Source organism: Embiotoca jacksoni, unplaced genomic scaffold (assembly GCF_022577435.1).
Source record: "Embiotoca jacksoni isolate LCO1_2020_lvr unplaced genomic scaffold, fEmbJac1.0.p SCAF_57, whole genome shotgun sequence".
Lineage (NCBI taxonomy): Eukaryota > Metazoa > Chordata > Actinopteri > Embiotocidae > Embiotoca > Embiotoca jacksoni.
In genome coordinates, this window is record NW_027185411.1 from 795,733 (window position 1) to 810,944 (window position 15,212).

Genomic DNA, 15,212 nt, shown 5'->3' on the forward strand with positions numbered 1-15,212 from the left:
TCAGTGAAATGAAGCGGAAATGTAATCGGGTTTATTTTTTTAGGTCTTGCCTCGCCGTGACGCGGCGGATGCAAACAGCTGCAGTAGGATCAGATTTGTTTTACTGTACAGTCAGAATGAGGTCATGCTGAGCAACAAAGCTCAACTGGGTCACAGGCTGTGACTCACTATGTTGCAATTTACCTGGACTCAGTTAAAACCCCGACCCAGCAAAGTGCACTCAGCTCTCTCACTTAAGCTGCTGCACATTTATTAAAGTCAAACAATTTATTTACAATTGCAGCTGCTGGTGTGTTTACTCGATATACAGAGCAATGAAGATCTGCTGATCGTCTTTAACTTCGTCTCGGTCTTCTCTACACAACGGGCATCTGATCAGGATGCCTCCTGGGCGCCTCCCTTTTGGAGGTTTTACAGGCACGTCCAACTGGGAGGAGACCCCAGGGCAGACACAGAATATGCTGGAGAGATTATATATATGTCATCTGGAAAGTTTTGGGATTCTCCAGGATGAGCTGGGAAATGTTGCAGGGAAGAGGGAAGTCTGGGAAAACCTGCTCGACCTGTTGCCCCGGATAAGAGGAAGAAAATGGATGGATGGATGGGTAGTCTACAATTTTATATATTATATATATTATAATTTGGGAAAAACAAGATAAACATTACATATTTCATTTAAAATATCATATGAATATAAATCATTATTTAGTGGTTAAATAAAATGTCTGGAGAGTTTTCCAATTCCGTAAAATTGTCTTTAATTTGAACATTGCAATATGGCAAATGGTCTTCACTTGTCTAGCACTTTATCACTTTATTGGTCTCAAAGTGCTTTTACACTGTTTTCCATTCACACAATAATGAGACTGAGCTGCCATGCAAGGTGCTCGCCATCAGGAGTACATCCACACACCGATGGAACGCTATCCAGAGCAACTTGGGGTTGAGTTTCTTGCTCAAGGACACTCAGGCATGTGGACAGGAGGAGCTGGGGATCGAACCACCAACCTCCCACTCTACCATCTGAGCCACAGCCTCCCACAGCCTTTTTAAAACATAAATTGGAGGTTGCAGGTTACTTCGAACTACTAGTGGCTTATTAACGAATAATAATTTTGAGAGCTGCATTTGCATTTTCTTAAGATGCAGCTTGTTTTACATAGAGGCAATTTTTATATCTATGTCCACCTGATAAACATCCTCATATTCAGTAGGTGTAAGCTAAGCAAGTAGAAGGCCAACACAAAAATATGAGGCTCCATGAAAAAATTGTTGTACGACAGTCTGTTGTCAGACACCTGACCACTCCCAGCTGAGGTCGAGGTCATAGGTTCAAACTGAATTTACTCGTCATGTTTATATGCCCAGCTGTTTGTACAGGTGTTGTAAAAGGGAGGTTTCACATGCCTGTCGTGTAAGTTTGCTGACTCATGCGGGGTGCTGCTAAATGGTTGAGTCACGCCTTCGTTTTAGTTCCCAGAGGGCAGCTGCAGTAATGTTGCACATCCTTTTGTCAGCCAACTTGCTGTGTTTATGTGCGTGCAGATTCTTGCCTCCATAAGTGGAAGCTTTGTGTGCTTGCAGGGATGTGTATGTGTGCACTTCATGAATCCCCACTCAGCTACTCTCTCCATCTTCTCCATCAATCACAGTGTGTTCGTTGCTTCCTGCACATCAGACACTGCTGATACTGTTAGATAAGCAGATTGCAGGTCCTAATATGAGGATTAGAAGGCCGCTCTGCCAATTTTCAACTCTACATTTACGTCATAATAGTAAGACTCAGTAAGAGTTACTCTGACAAACTGCTGTGTGAACAAAAGCACAGCCAACTTCACATTTGGTGATGTGTTCATGAATATGTCTGAAAATAAACTTAGATAAATAATTGCTGTCAATAGATTAACCAAAGTTGCATTTGGAGAAATAAGCAACAGTAACAAAGAGTTTCTCTGGAAAACTTAGATTTGGTCATCTGTATTTATTTGACTCACAGTTCTGTCATATTTTGCAACATAAGAGGAACAAACCGAGTCGTGTGTCTTTTCTTTTATTTGGTACTCTTTTTTTAAACCCACAGATCTAGTCTTTAAAAAAATAAAATAAAATACACCTGAAAAAAAAGAAAAAGAACCTGCACCAGCAACAGCAGCACAGTTGTAATGCCACCATGAACAACCTTTGGGATACATGAGAGACATTTTGGGGAAATTTGAAATACATCCGGTCTCCTTGTCCCCACCAAGCCAGCGAAAATGCACTTTTTTTTCTGACATTTTAAAGCTGTAAATTAGAGGGTAAAAACAGCCTTATTACAACAAATGTATAAGCAATTATATTATTGAACCTGCTCTAAAATATCACAGTTGAAACTACCAAAGTTAATGCAACAAAAATGAAGCACAACAATACTACACCCACATTAATCATTGTAGTAGTAGGTGGCCTCTTGCTTGAATGATGCATGCTCAGCAACCTCAGCCAAATGGTTGCAGAATGCATCTTAATGAAAAGGTAAAAATGTGTCTTTTTAAAACTGTGAAATGAGTAAATAAACTGCAAGATGGTTCACAGCATTGGTTTTAGTGATTTAAATCGAGGGGTTCATCTGGAATGAGAACATAATTTCCCTTTGCATGTCATTAAACCTTAAAACTCCCCAAAACTGATGTGTTAATCCCTCTGAGGCTCGGGACGAAATAATTAAGAGCAAAAACAAAATATTAGATATCAACCATGTGTGTGGTTTCCAGGAGACTGTATCTGTCTGTTGCAAAAATGTGTGTTTGTATGTGAGAGTCAGCAGGGTGCAGAGAGATCAAGCCATCCTCACTGACAAAATGACAGCTTATTATCATAGACAAACAGCCCCTAAAGGTACACGCACACAATGAATTATAGAAGAGGATTGAAGTGAGAGAATCGTGTGTTTTGGTGTTAATTTGGATCTCACCTCCCAAAGAGCCACTGCAGTAACTTGGAACAGATAAATTCAGTTTTTATGGAAATATTGTATGGCTTTTAAAAGGACATTAGTAATTTGTCAGTGACAGGAATATTAAGAACCAACTGCAAAAGCAGCAACAAATTATAACTACTGTATACTACTGAGAAAGAATTAAGCCTCAGGCTATTCTTTTTTTTTTTTTAATTTTTTTTATTTCCAGAAGAAAAACACCTCCACAACTGTAAGGCTAAAATAAACAACCTAGGGATCTGTGGATAAGAGACTCTTGGGAAAATGTTGAATTGCAACAAGTCTCTCTAAAATTCTCCCCTCCAACATTTTAGTCATAGCAACGCTCTTCATTAAAAGTGTCATGTTTGGCAACATTAAAAAAAAAATGGTGGTGGTTTGAGTTTTGGTACAGAGACTTCAAAGTTAGAAGAGGAAAGAAGAATGAATAGAGCACATCTGCTGTTACTTGGTCCTTGAGGCCCACAAACTTAAATGTATGTATTGAAGGGGCACCAGCGGTTGTGTAAAATGTGTGTGTGTGTGTGTGTGTGTGTGTGGTATGGATAATATAATTTATTGATGGAGAGTAAAGTTCTTTCCAAAAATTACAATCTTTGATTTCACAATAACTTGCAAACAGCATTTCTTATCTAATTCAAACAAGGAACTCAATCCTCCCAATCAGTCCACTTGAGTCTTGATGTACTGTAACCCAGGACCGAGTTGTTTTTATTAAAGATAATTAACTGTGTTGAGCAGTGTCCTCTAAGTTTATGGCAACTACCTCTAGCCATCTTAATATCCCTCAGCCAAATATATCAAGTCGTCAGTTTTTGGATTGTTTGTTGCAGGGTAGCAGCTTGCTGAGCTCAGGTTAGTGCCAGGAAGAAAGAGTAAAAAAAATAAATAAAAACACAGCCAACAGCTAGGATTAACTGGTTGCTATTTATAGTATTTAGTGTAAAAGCTAGCTAAGTAGGATGCAGTGATTTGGAAGTCATTACTGCCTGTAAAGTAGATGGATGATCTGCTATTGTATTCATGAATAACAAGAATTTGGTTGAAGCATACATTTTCTTTATGACACTTAACCAGTCGAGCTGCTAATGTGAGTGACAGTTCATTTAGTATGAACATAAGGTGAGTTTAATGACACACTGTATCAGATACATCCTCCAGTCTGGAGGGTAGATGCAACAACTATGGATGTGAAACAAAATGTTCACCCACACCCTGCATTGTTGACTTAAACCTCACTCACCATGAATGTGACCTTTTGGATCACTGGACCCGGAGACCTACTCAGGGAATGAGATCTACTGAAAGGCAGCCTATACTATGCTAAACCAGAAAATGTTCTCACAGCGAAGGGCCTGCTGTGTAGCATTAATCTGTGTGTGTGAACAGATGGCACACACTAACAAGCTCGGCTGAATGCAACTATTGTTGGCATGGACCAAGAGTGATCTCTAACTTGCTGATCCCAAGCCTCTTAATTAAATGCAACATTTAATCTACTCAGTTTTTGGTCCCTCTGGTGCTAAAAAAAACCCAACACGGTTCATCACCACTGACCTCCTCATCCTGGTGGTTGGAACATCGCTTAGATTGATCGCAATTAGATTGACAGAAAGCCTCCAATTTTTTTTTTTTTTTTTTTTTTTTTTTTTTTTTTTTTTTTTTATAATCATGGCGGCCAATGATTATGATGTTGCTGATGATGACTATCACCAAAACGTGGTTTTCTTATTTCATATTTCTTTCACTTGTCAACATCCCCAAACAATGGAGATACTTTATACATCCTAGACTGATACTGTGCATCAATTTAGCACCAACACATCATTACACATGTTAGGGCAATACATTTCCTTGAGCACTGTTATTAAACCACATGCCATTATCAAAAGGTCTACGGGCTGTCTTCCAGGCCATATCCAGCAAGCAGAATAATTCACTAGTCATCACAATGACAAGATAAAGAACACTGAGTTGTTGAGGTTTCATAAGGTGCAAAGGGCATGCATCAGCAGGAGTACAACAGTTCACTTAGCACTACTACAATACAACGTGATCTGTTTAAGCATTAAATCAATAGCCTTTGCGTAATAATCAATACAGTACAGAATGTTATATCCAGTCAGAAATAGAGGCCTCAAACATACTTAAGAAAAAACAATTACATATAAAAGAGGTCCATAACAACATTGTTGTTACAGTACTCATATAGTGTTGATATAGCTAAAATAGATGGTAAGACAAAGACGTGCATACTAACTGACTGTATGGCCAAAGTCAAGCAAATTTGTTTTTGATTGCTTTTTGGATTTGACATTATGACAGACAGTGTCAAAACTGTCTGTGATACTGAACTGGGCTCACCAAGAAATACTGTGACATGTCTGTTGTGTCGCTGCATATTGAGCTTTCCATGTTACTGAACTACCAATAAGCTGAATCAGCCCAGTGAGCTGTCCATGGTACTGAAATATCGATCAGAAGGTGTACCAGCGTAAAGAGCTGACCAAAGTTCTGAACTTTTTGTCTGTGTAGCTGCCTACTGAGCTGTCCATGGTCCTGCAGTGTCAACCAGAAGGTGTACCAGCATACGGAGCTGACCATGGTTCTGAAATTTCTTTCAGTGTAGAGGCATAGTGCGCTGTCCATGGTCCTGAACTACCTACAAGCTGCACCAGTATAATGAGCTGTCTGTGGTCCTGGAATGTCTAGTTTTAAAGTGAAGCTGCATCCTGAGCTCTCCATGGTTCTGACAAATCGACATGCTGCAGCTGCATAGTAAGCTGTCAATGGCACTGAAATGTCCGCTTCTAAATGTAGCTCCATGATGTAGTTATCCATGGTGAATAAGCCATTTTGCAAAGATATATACTCAGATCTCAGAAAATGTTAACATACCAACATTACATGGACAACATGACAAAGCCATGCAGCACAGTCTTAAGAGGATTACAGCAGGTTTTATTTCGGCTCTGTACTTCACATCATATCTGAAATGGAACAATGCCTATTTGATCAGAGCGTTGAGTCACAGCTTGAAGTCCTACACGGTACACTCAATACACGTGTGAACATTGAAAAAACACACTTGAGGCTGGAAGTCGGCATTTTTCCCTCAAGAGTATTTTTCATTCTTTTTAAATCTAGTGTGAAAAGAAAAAAAAGTCATTATCAATATGTCTGTATTAGCGCAGTTCTAATCGATATGATTTCTCTGGTGCTGCTGACCCATTTGCCTCGCATTTAGGTTTCCTCATTTACTGTCCATAATCTCCATGTTTTAAGCAACACTAGGAATAGAGTCCTATATCAACATGATAAATCCCAATGTGTTGTGTGTAATGAATAAGTGAATCTGTCTGATGTCTGGTATTGTTCCATTTCAGAATGGCTTCAGAATGGATTTCAAAAAGCCATTATCAATATGTCTGTATTAGTGCAGTTCTAATCGATCGGATTTCTCTGGTGAATCTGTCTGATGTCTGAAGAAAACACCAAAACATACACCTTTTCTCTTTATTCAATATGTAAACGCTCCAGCTACTAAAAAAATGCACAGTTAATCATGGAAATGGTCAGGGGCAATAAACAAACTCACCAAGAGTCGGCCCACCAGTGCAGTGTTGTATAGTGAGGTGGGTTTTAGGAGTCTACATTTATGAGAGCAGTTACACTGAAAGGAACATAGGGCTGCAGAGCAATCAACCATTTATGCTCTCCAACCCTAAACACAGAGTATGAAAGCACTCTCCAGTGTTGTCTTTGGCAGTGAATTGTGGTTCCTCTTTGTTGTTGTTTGTTCTCCTTCTGGCTAATCATGCTCGTGATTTCATACCAAGCAATAGACTTTTGCAGGTGAAGTTTATTCAGCACAACTAAAATTGTGTATGACACAATTGGCTGCAATACATATTCTGTGGTTGAATGAAGTCCAAGAGTCATAAAGCAAGAAGCTTGAAAGATAAAATGCAGGCAAATATTTAGGAATTATTTTGTGCAAAACACTGAACTAAACACCCGGATCATACACGATGGAGAATACATGTTAGTTAGGCACAACATACAATTGCCACTGCAGAAAACCTTGGCCACACACATTGTCAGAATGCACTGCTATCAGAGACTCACAGGCATCTAGAGTTGCACAAACTCAGCAGGTCTGTCAGCTGATCTGGAGGCAGCAGATGGTGAGGATGGAGACTGTTAATGCTACCTGTGAAGTCAAGATCTGCCATTAACATCTGACTGAATTTACACTCATTCACATTCAGCGTGATATAGTTCAGATGGTGTTATCATAGATGTGTAATGTCAGTTTCTAAATGCCTGTGACCAAGTCTGATTCTGCTATGGCTGTCCACAAAAGGGATTTTCATGATATTTTCCAGTGGCAAAACTACAAAGCATCTCTCCTGATTTATAAAAAGCTTCACACATTTCACCCTTGGGTTTTGTTCAGAGGAGCTACTGTACTGTTGGTTTGTGTTAATCTGACGTGGTGTTTTATGGCGTGTGGGCCAGTTCATATATTGAATGCCATGTCTGTTGTAATACCCTGGTGACGACTGTGCTGCAATATTTATAATTAGTCTTATGTTGACAGTGAAAACGGGTTCTGTGCGGGCTGCAACACTTGTGCCACAGCTGAAAAATTAGGAATTGCTCTCAGTGTAATTTGTTCCTTTTAACTGAGATGACCTTTGTGGTGTCTGTGGATTTATACATGTACACTGGTGGAAATGTATTAAAATCCTTTATTTTAGTAAAAGTACCAATACAACAATGTAAAAAAGTTCCATTAGTCTGAAGTCCTGCATAAAAAAAAAAAAAAAAATCATATTTAAAAAGTACAAAGCAGCAATATGTAGTTTATGTTTGACACTAACAGAATGGATTTGATCCCTTTGACTGATATATTATTATATATGACATCATTAGATCTGAGGGATCATGAGATGATTGAGGAAAAGAAAAAGAAAATTCATTAATCTGTTTTGAGTTTTTCTCTAATCTTAGATTTTTAGCTGCAATATTTGATCATTTTAACATTTAGTGAACTGAAACCAGGTGAGAAGTTTGGAGGGAAAATCCCTGTTTGGTTATTCTATTTAAAAATCTCAAACATCTGAAATGTGGCCCCGACTACGTTTGTAAGACATCAGAAGCCAAAAAGTTAGGAAACCCCTGGTTTAATTTTTAACAATATGATATACTTAAAAAAAAATGTATATCATCCATTGTGTCAAATGTTCATCTAAAAAGTAAGTAAAGCTGTTAGATAAATGTAATCGAGTAGAAAGTACAGTATTTCCCTCTAAAACGTAGTTGAGTGGAAGTTTACATTTTCCTTCATTCCTTGTTTCATTTTTCTTGGATATGAGAATGCGGTTGACATGAATGTCTTCGTTATGAGCTCCTAAAATACTGTATGCATGTGTGTCAATCATCATAATGTATAGAAAAATATAGACAGACAGACAGAGCGGTAGGATTGTCGGCACTAAGCCAGAAGTCTGTCTGTATTGTGTCGCGTTAACACAGAGTTATCGGAGCTGCACATGGCTCATTATCGCCCAACATGTCTCACATCTGCCATGTCACCCACTGCTCATGCTCACAGCGTCATGCACACACAGACACACACAAACATCTGCCTCACTACCTCCCTAAAGCAGGATGTCGTGTGACACACGTCAACGGTGATTGTGAAGCAGCAGTTGTGTCAAGGGTGGGGGGGGGGGATAGTTAATGGGGGGTGAGAGTCAATTTATTGAAGGAAAGAGGGAAGGAAAGAATAAAATAAGTAAAGAAAGAAAGAAGCAAAGAAAGAAGCAAAGAAAGAAAGAAAGAAAGAAAGAGGGAGGAAGGAAGGAAGGAAGGAAGGAAAGAAAGAAGGAAAGAAAGAAAGAAGGAAAGAAAGAAAGAAGGAAAGAAAGAAAGAAAAGAACTTCACAGTGACCACAACTGAACATAATTCAATCTATTTACTACAAATTTTGACAAACTGCTACACAGCTGACGAGCTGAATTTCCAAGAAAATAACACAAAACATTAACAACAACAACAACATCCAAATCTGTTCTAACATAATTAAAGACTTTGTAATGGATTTTACGCAGAAATTTAACGAGAGCTACCAGCCAGCAACGACTAATCCCGCTTTGGCAAACAACAAGTGATTTATTTAGAGTAACTTAACGGCTCCAACACGCTGCAGCAGTGTAGTTTATGTGTGTCAGCAAAGCAATGACGTACTGTTATTTCAGAATATTAGGGTGGAAATAACATTAAAGCACTCATAAAAGTATTTAGGTAGTTGCATATGAGTTGAATGTAGTAACAAAAAACAGCAGGTAAATTGTGTTGTCATTAGTTCTTGTTTTGTGTTTATATGCTAATGTAGCAGCATTTTGGTATTTAGAAAGTTAAAGGCAATAAGGCTGAGCAAAATATCAATGAGACTAAATATCATCTTAGATTTTTGGATAAACTGTGATATGACATAAGAACTGTCTTTTCCTGTTTTTAGAATTAAATTGATGTATTTTCTTTAATTTACCAGGCTGCTCTCACTGTTCTATTTTAGTCAACTATATACCTTACTAGTGATTCTCAATCAAACACTGCACACGGTGTAAATATTTTGTTAAAGCGCACATAATCATCCCTACAATCAGAAACCACCGCATGGGGGTTAACATTTAGGTAATGTGTTTCGTTTTCTTGGATCCTGGTAAGAGCCTGGCTGGTGGAAGCAGAAGCAAAAAGATGAGGACCCGAGATAAAACCCTGAGGAACACCAGAGCTGATTCCTGCATATACAGAAGAGGACTTTGAAGTTCAAGGTGAGGAGGAGGAGGATCTAAACCAGTCAAGAGCAGAGACGGTGAAACTGACCAAGTGGCTGTGCAGAAATAAAACAAATGCTAACTCTCAACATGGATGAATGTGGAATGTCTGATCAAGTGAGAAAAAGACTTCAGCCAAAACAAATATTTCATCTTTTGTAAGAAGCAGTGTGTCAACAAAGGCTAAATGTTACAGAAATTGACAAGTGTGCGCTAAAGACTCGAGAACGTACTGAATATTTGTAGCGGCAGAATTCACAGAGTTAGCGGAGGGTTTGTGGATGCAAGTGACATTCATGTTGTTAACGGTGGTTGTGGTTTGACCACATTCAGGAAGATGCTGAATAGTTTTTGCTGCAGATCAGCTCTCTCTTTGACATGTATGTCACAGTTGTCAGACGAAGACTTCTGGTCAACCTGTTATAACGGCAAAGCATGTAATACACATGGCCGTCCAGTAGTGGAGGGTATTAGTGTCACATCCTAGTAATATGTACATATGATCAGACACATGGATGGATTACATTGTTTCAAAAATCATATACAACAAATAACAAAACAGTATATCGGCATGTTATCCAACCAGTCGATGGTGTCAATACCAGCATGAACACCCAGTGAAAGCCAGGCGTCGGTTCATGTGTGTTTCAGGTGAAGGTTTGTTTTGTCCTGGAGAAAAGGCTTTGTTTTTGTTTTCTCCCTCTGGATTCTCTGATGGCATTTTAAGGACATGTCGTTTCATGTCGTTGATAATGACCGTCCACTCATACGCACGCCCACGATTTCGGTCCGCCACAGAAGCCATCCAACTGTCACAGTGTCAGGGCCAGCTTCCTGTAAGGCCTGCCTCTCCACTGCTAATAGGAAATGTTCCCTAACATCTGTGGTCTCCATCCCTCACTCTCGCTCGCTCGCTATCTCCCCTGCTCCCTCTGTCTGTCTGTAAGCAGTAGAATAAATTGAATTAGAGCTCCACCACCCACGCCGCAGGACCCTGCAGCCCTCTGTCAGATGGCTAAACACAGTGGAGAAGAGAGAGGGGGGAAGTTGCAGAGAGATAAACAGAAGGCAAGAAGAAAGACGGGCATGATAAAAAAAAATCCCCCCCCTCCGCCCCGGAAAAGAATAAAGAAAAGTCCTTACAGCCTATTTACTCTGCTGTACTACATCCTGATAAGGCTTCTTTTTTTTGGAGGGTTGTGTGTGTGAAAGAGACAAAAAATAATGAGAAGGGGAAAATAGAGGATGCGGTCGATGTTTTTGCTTCTGCATCAGCCCTACGGACAAGTGAACTTTTATTAAAGCAACGAACACATAAAAAAAAAAAACACAGTAACACAAGTCAACCAGAGGTTTACCCTGAAGTTCAATTTTAAATGTGATAAATTTGACAGTGATGCCAGTAAATCAAATCAAATGTCAAAAACTAGTCAGGAGGAGCTTTAAAACTCTTCCTCTGTCTTACATTTCTTCGTAAAATCTGAAAACACAAATGCATTACCATTCATCCCAAACCTAATGGCACGGCAAACCACTCTTTTTAGATGTAAATAGAAGGATAAATACAACTAAAATGGACTGAATATCATCAGTTTCTCTCCCTCGCTCATTCACCCACACTCTCTTTCTAGAGCCAGGAAAGTATTTGCATAATGCCTCCATGTCCACGGGCCATTAGCACCAGCATGAGTGGCTCGTGTGCATAAATGTATTGCCTTGATCAATCAATGTGAGCTACTGTACCAGTATGAAACGATGAAACTCCAATCCAGCAAAGGACAGAGGCACAAGAAAAAGAGGGGGCGGGGGGCAATTTACAAACACTGAAATGTCACAGTCCTAAATTAGAGGCTAATTAAACTCCACAGACCGTCATTGGGAAAATGTTTGGTTAAAAATGTGGCCATTTCTATTCATTTACTGCACATTAAAATTAAATGAATGTGGAAACAACTCCTGTCTCAAAGAGCTTAGTGTCGGAGGCCATTTTTTTTGGCAAGATCAGTAGCTTCAGTTCACAACAAACAAACCTCAGTGTAGCATTTCCAATTATAAACAGTATTCATTTATTAAGGCCAGTTTCATCGCTGCCATTTTTCTATAGTCACTATTTCATGCATCATGTTTATCATAAAGAAGGAGACCAAAAGACCAAGCAGAATGCATAACCCAAACTGGTTCCTTTTTTTTTTTTTTTTAAACCTCCCAGCTGCTGAATGTTTAAAAAAAAAGAAAAAAGAAGTCAAATATGATGAAACCCACATGATCCCAAGTCAGTAAATTGTCCCAGAAGCAGGCGAGGCTCATCATGTCTTCATGCAACACAAATAGCTCCTGCTAAAGACTAATTATATGGAAGCCTTACAGTTCTTTCATATTTAATTTTCTCATATATTGTAGATTATGAGATTTTAATGTGTTCCTAGATTCCAAATGTATCATATTCTCAGCTCCAAGAGGATCTTAAAAGCAATTGAGGTGCTTTTGACTTGAGAACAGCTCAGCTGTGCAATGGAAACAAATACAAAAGACCTTCAAAGCAAATAAACAATAAATCCGTTAACTACATGGTCTCTGTGGTAAAAGGACATTTTTTTTAAAACCATTTTCTATTCAATTTATGTATTGTTGTATTTTGTATCTTTAGTTCATGTTGAATATGACACAAATATAAAAAGTTCACCACAACGTGTGTCTATGCAAAATACATATGTTATAGTGTCAAACGCACTGAAGTGGATACGATGATCTCCCGTCTCATCCACTGGTGTCACATGTCCACTGTTGGATGTCGGGACGGGCGCGCGCACGCATACAATTATTATCATTTGAAACTGACAAGTGACACGAGACTTAGATACGCACCCAAAACACACACACACACACACACACACACACACACACACACACACACACACGGCGGGCAATGCAGAAGCTCCATCTCCATCATCATCATCATCATCATCTAGTTTAATTTTGTGCCAACAAGGTATACAAGCAGGGCTTTCACTGCGCACGCGCACGAACACAAACGCATGCAATAATTTTTGCATATCAACACACACACACACACACACACACACACACACACACACACACACAGTATTTTGCACACTGTCTGAACCTATCCTTCCTCTCTCTGCTGTCTTTCAGATACAGGTGCAGTGTGTGGCGCACGAAAAAGGAGCAGCGGACATTTAAGTGGGTTTATGGTTGCTGGATACGCAGGATGCGCGCACACGCTCAAGTTTTAAATTCTTTCTGGTGGAGCTCGCGCGCGCGCGTGCACACGCACACATGCAAAAATGCACAAACGCACAAACACACAGTCAAGTGGGTGCAGAGCTGCTGCTGAAATGTAGTCTATAGTGGAACTATATCGCCGGTACGTCTGGGTCCACCGACCCCAGACGCAGAGAAAGCCTTTCGAACTTGTACCAGGCTCTATTGTTGACCTTGCAATTTTCTCACTGCTGGTTTTCTTTCATAGAGTAGCACCTTTTTTTTTTTTCCCAACCCTGCACCCCCTCCCCACCCCCACCGTCCCTGCTATCAAAATACACCCGCTCTGCCTCCCCCCCCCCCCCCCGCCCCGTTTCAGCATCCAGATTAAATGTCTATGCAAGAAATCTAGAAATAACTCTTTACCCCTCAACAACCACTATTCCCCTGCTCCCCTGCTCCAACGGACAGAAAGAATAGATAGATAGATAGATAGATAGATAGATAGATAGATAGATAGATAGATAGAGAAAACTGAGCAGTCATTTTGTGCGTAAAAGACGAAATAGAAGTTTAAACTTCACCTCTCTCTGGATGCGGTTCCTTCGTTCACCGAGTGTCAGGGCTCAATTATCTCTCCAAATCCCATCATTAAAATAATGATAACGGTGATTATAGTTGTAACTCCACACAGATATGTTCCAGATAAGAGAATATCCCCATATATGTACGTGTCGAGGTAAATGTGTGTGGTATCCTTTGGGTGGCTGTAAATTCCGTTTGGGTTTATAGTTCACTCCTGTCTTCCGAAGGGGTGCGTCCGCTTTGCATTCTCACAGCGCCCGACGACTACATCCTCCTCGTTTCCTCCCTCCGCTCTCGTTCTCACTCTCCCCCGTCTTCTTCTTCTCTCCCGGTTTCATCCCTCCATCCGCGGGGTGAGGGAAGAATCCCATCCGGGAGAAAACTGGAATGATTCTCCGAGCCCACCAGCCGTCTTCTTCCTCCTCCTCCTCCTCCTCCTCTCTTACCCTCCTTCTTCTTCTTTTTGCTTCTTTTCCCTCGCCTCTTCTTCACCACTTTCTTTTTTTCACCCCGTGCAGGTGAAACAAGAATTCCACAAGAGAGAAATTATCCCAGGTAAAAAGGGTGACAAAGTCCGATTACTCCACGTTTTAAAATCCTGTGGGTGAGGCAGAGTTTGTTGGCTATTAACCTCTTAAAGATCCGCAGCAGCTCCTTTCCTGGCTTATTGTAGACCGTTGAACCTTTTCAATAAAGGATTTTTGGATTCCCTCCCTCCCTCCCTCCCTTCCTCCGAGTCTCTGTACGCGTCGCTCAGCCTCTCAACTCGACTGTGCGTCTCCTCTGCAGTCGGGAGTAAAAGACAAAAGCAGAGAAGAATTGAGGAGAATAGATTAGAATATGATAAAATAGCAGGAAACGTCCCGGTGAGCTGTCGTCCGGTTACTCTCACGGCAGAAGCTTAGCGGTCCAGTCCCGCTGATCCTTGTGCCTCCTCGCAGGTTGCTTCTCCCGCACCGTTAATCCACACAGCGCAGCAGCGGGTTTGACAAGTGCCATGTTTGATCCATTAGAAGAACTCGACTTCCTGGTGCGGATTTCAAAATAAAACCAGTCTGTTGGGAACTGCTTTACTAATCTGTAGTCTGCAAATGAGAAATATGGCCTTTTTAATGCAATATTTTCTCATCAGATAAATCTAGTTGTATCTCTCTGGCTGGTCTAACTGCACGCCCGGCAACTGATCTTCAGGGGCCACAAAACTGTCAATATGGTGCGATATTGAGTGATCGATTGCCAATATTTTTAAAGGTATGACGCGCGTAATTATAACATCAAGTTAAATAAAAATGGCCCCTTACAAGTTATCTGATTTCCCCCAGGTGGATGGTTGCAGAGCCACAAAACATGCCCCCTCCATATCAATATGGGACTTGAGCCAAACTTAAAACAACAGAGCACACCTCCTATAAAGTTTTCTGTGATATTATGAGGGACGATCAAAAAGTTCTGAGACGATTGTTATTGTGCATTAAAGGAGCGCAGTGATGTGCACCGAGTCGGGGGAAAGCAATAACTTTAGTCAGTACAAGTTACATCACTTGATCAATATCTGTTACATGTGTTTTTGTAACGACTG

The 15,212-nt window shown here is 40.3% G+C and overlaps 1 protein-coding gene across 4 annotated transcripts in view; it reads right to left on the reverse strand.

Annotated features, from left to right (window-relative positions):
- lrfn5a (leucine rich repeat and fibronectin type III domain containing 5a) overlaps positions 1-14,596 on the reverse strand; it is a 107,864-nt gene extending 93,268 nt beyond the window's left edge. For all 4 annotated transcript variants that reach the window (XM_069172995.1, XM_069172996.1, XM_069172993.1 and 1 more), the window contains exon 1: positions 13,633-14,596. The gene's annotated coding sequence lies outside the window, so the exon portion shown is untranslated. The remainder of the gene's footprint in view (positions 1-13,632) is intronic.
- Positions 14,597-15,212: the final 616 nt, after the last annotated feature.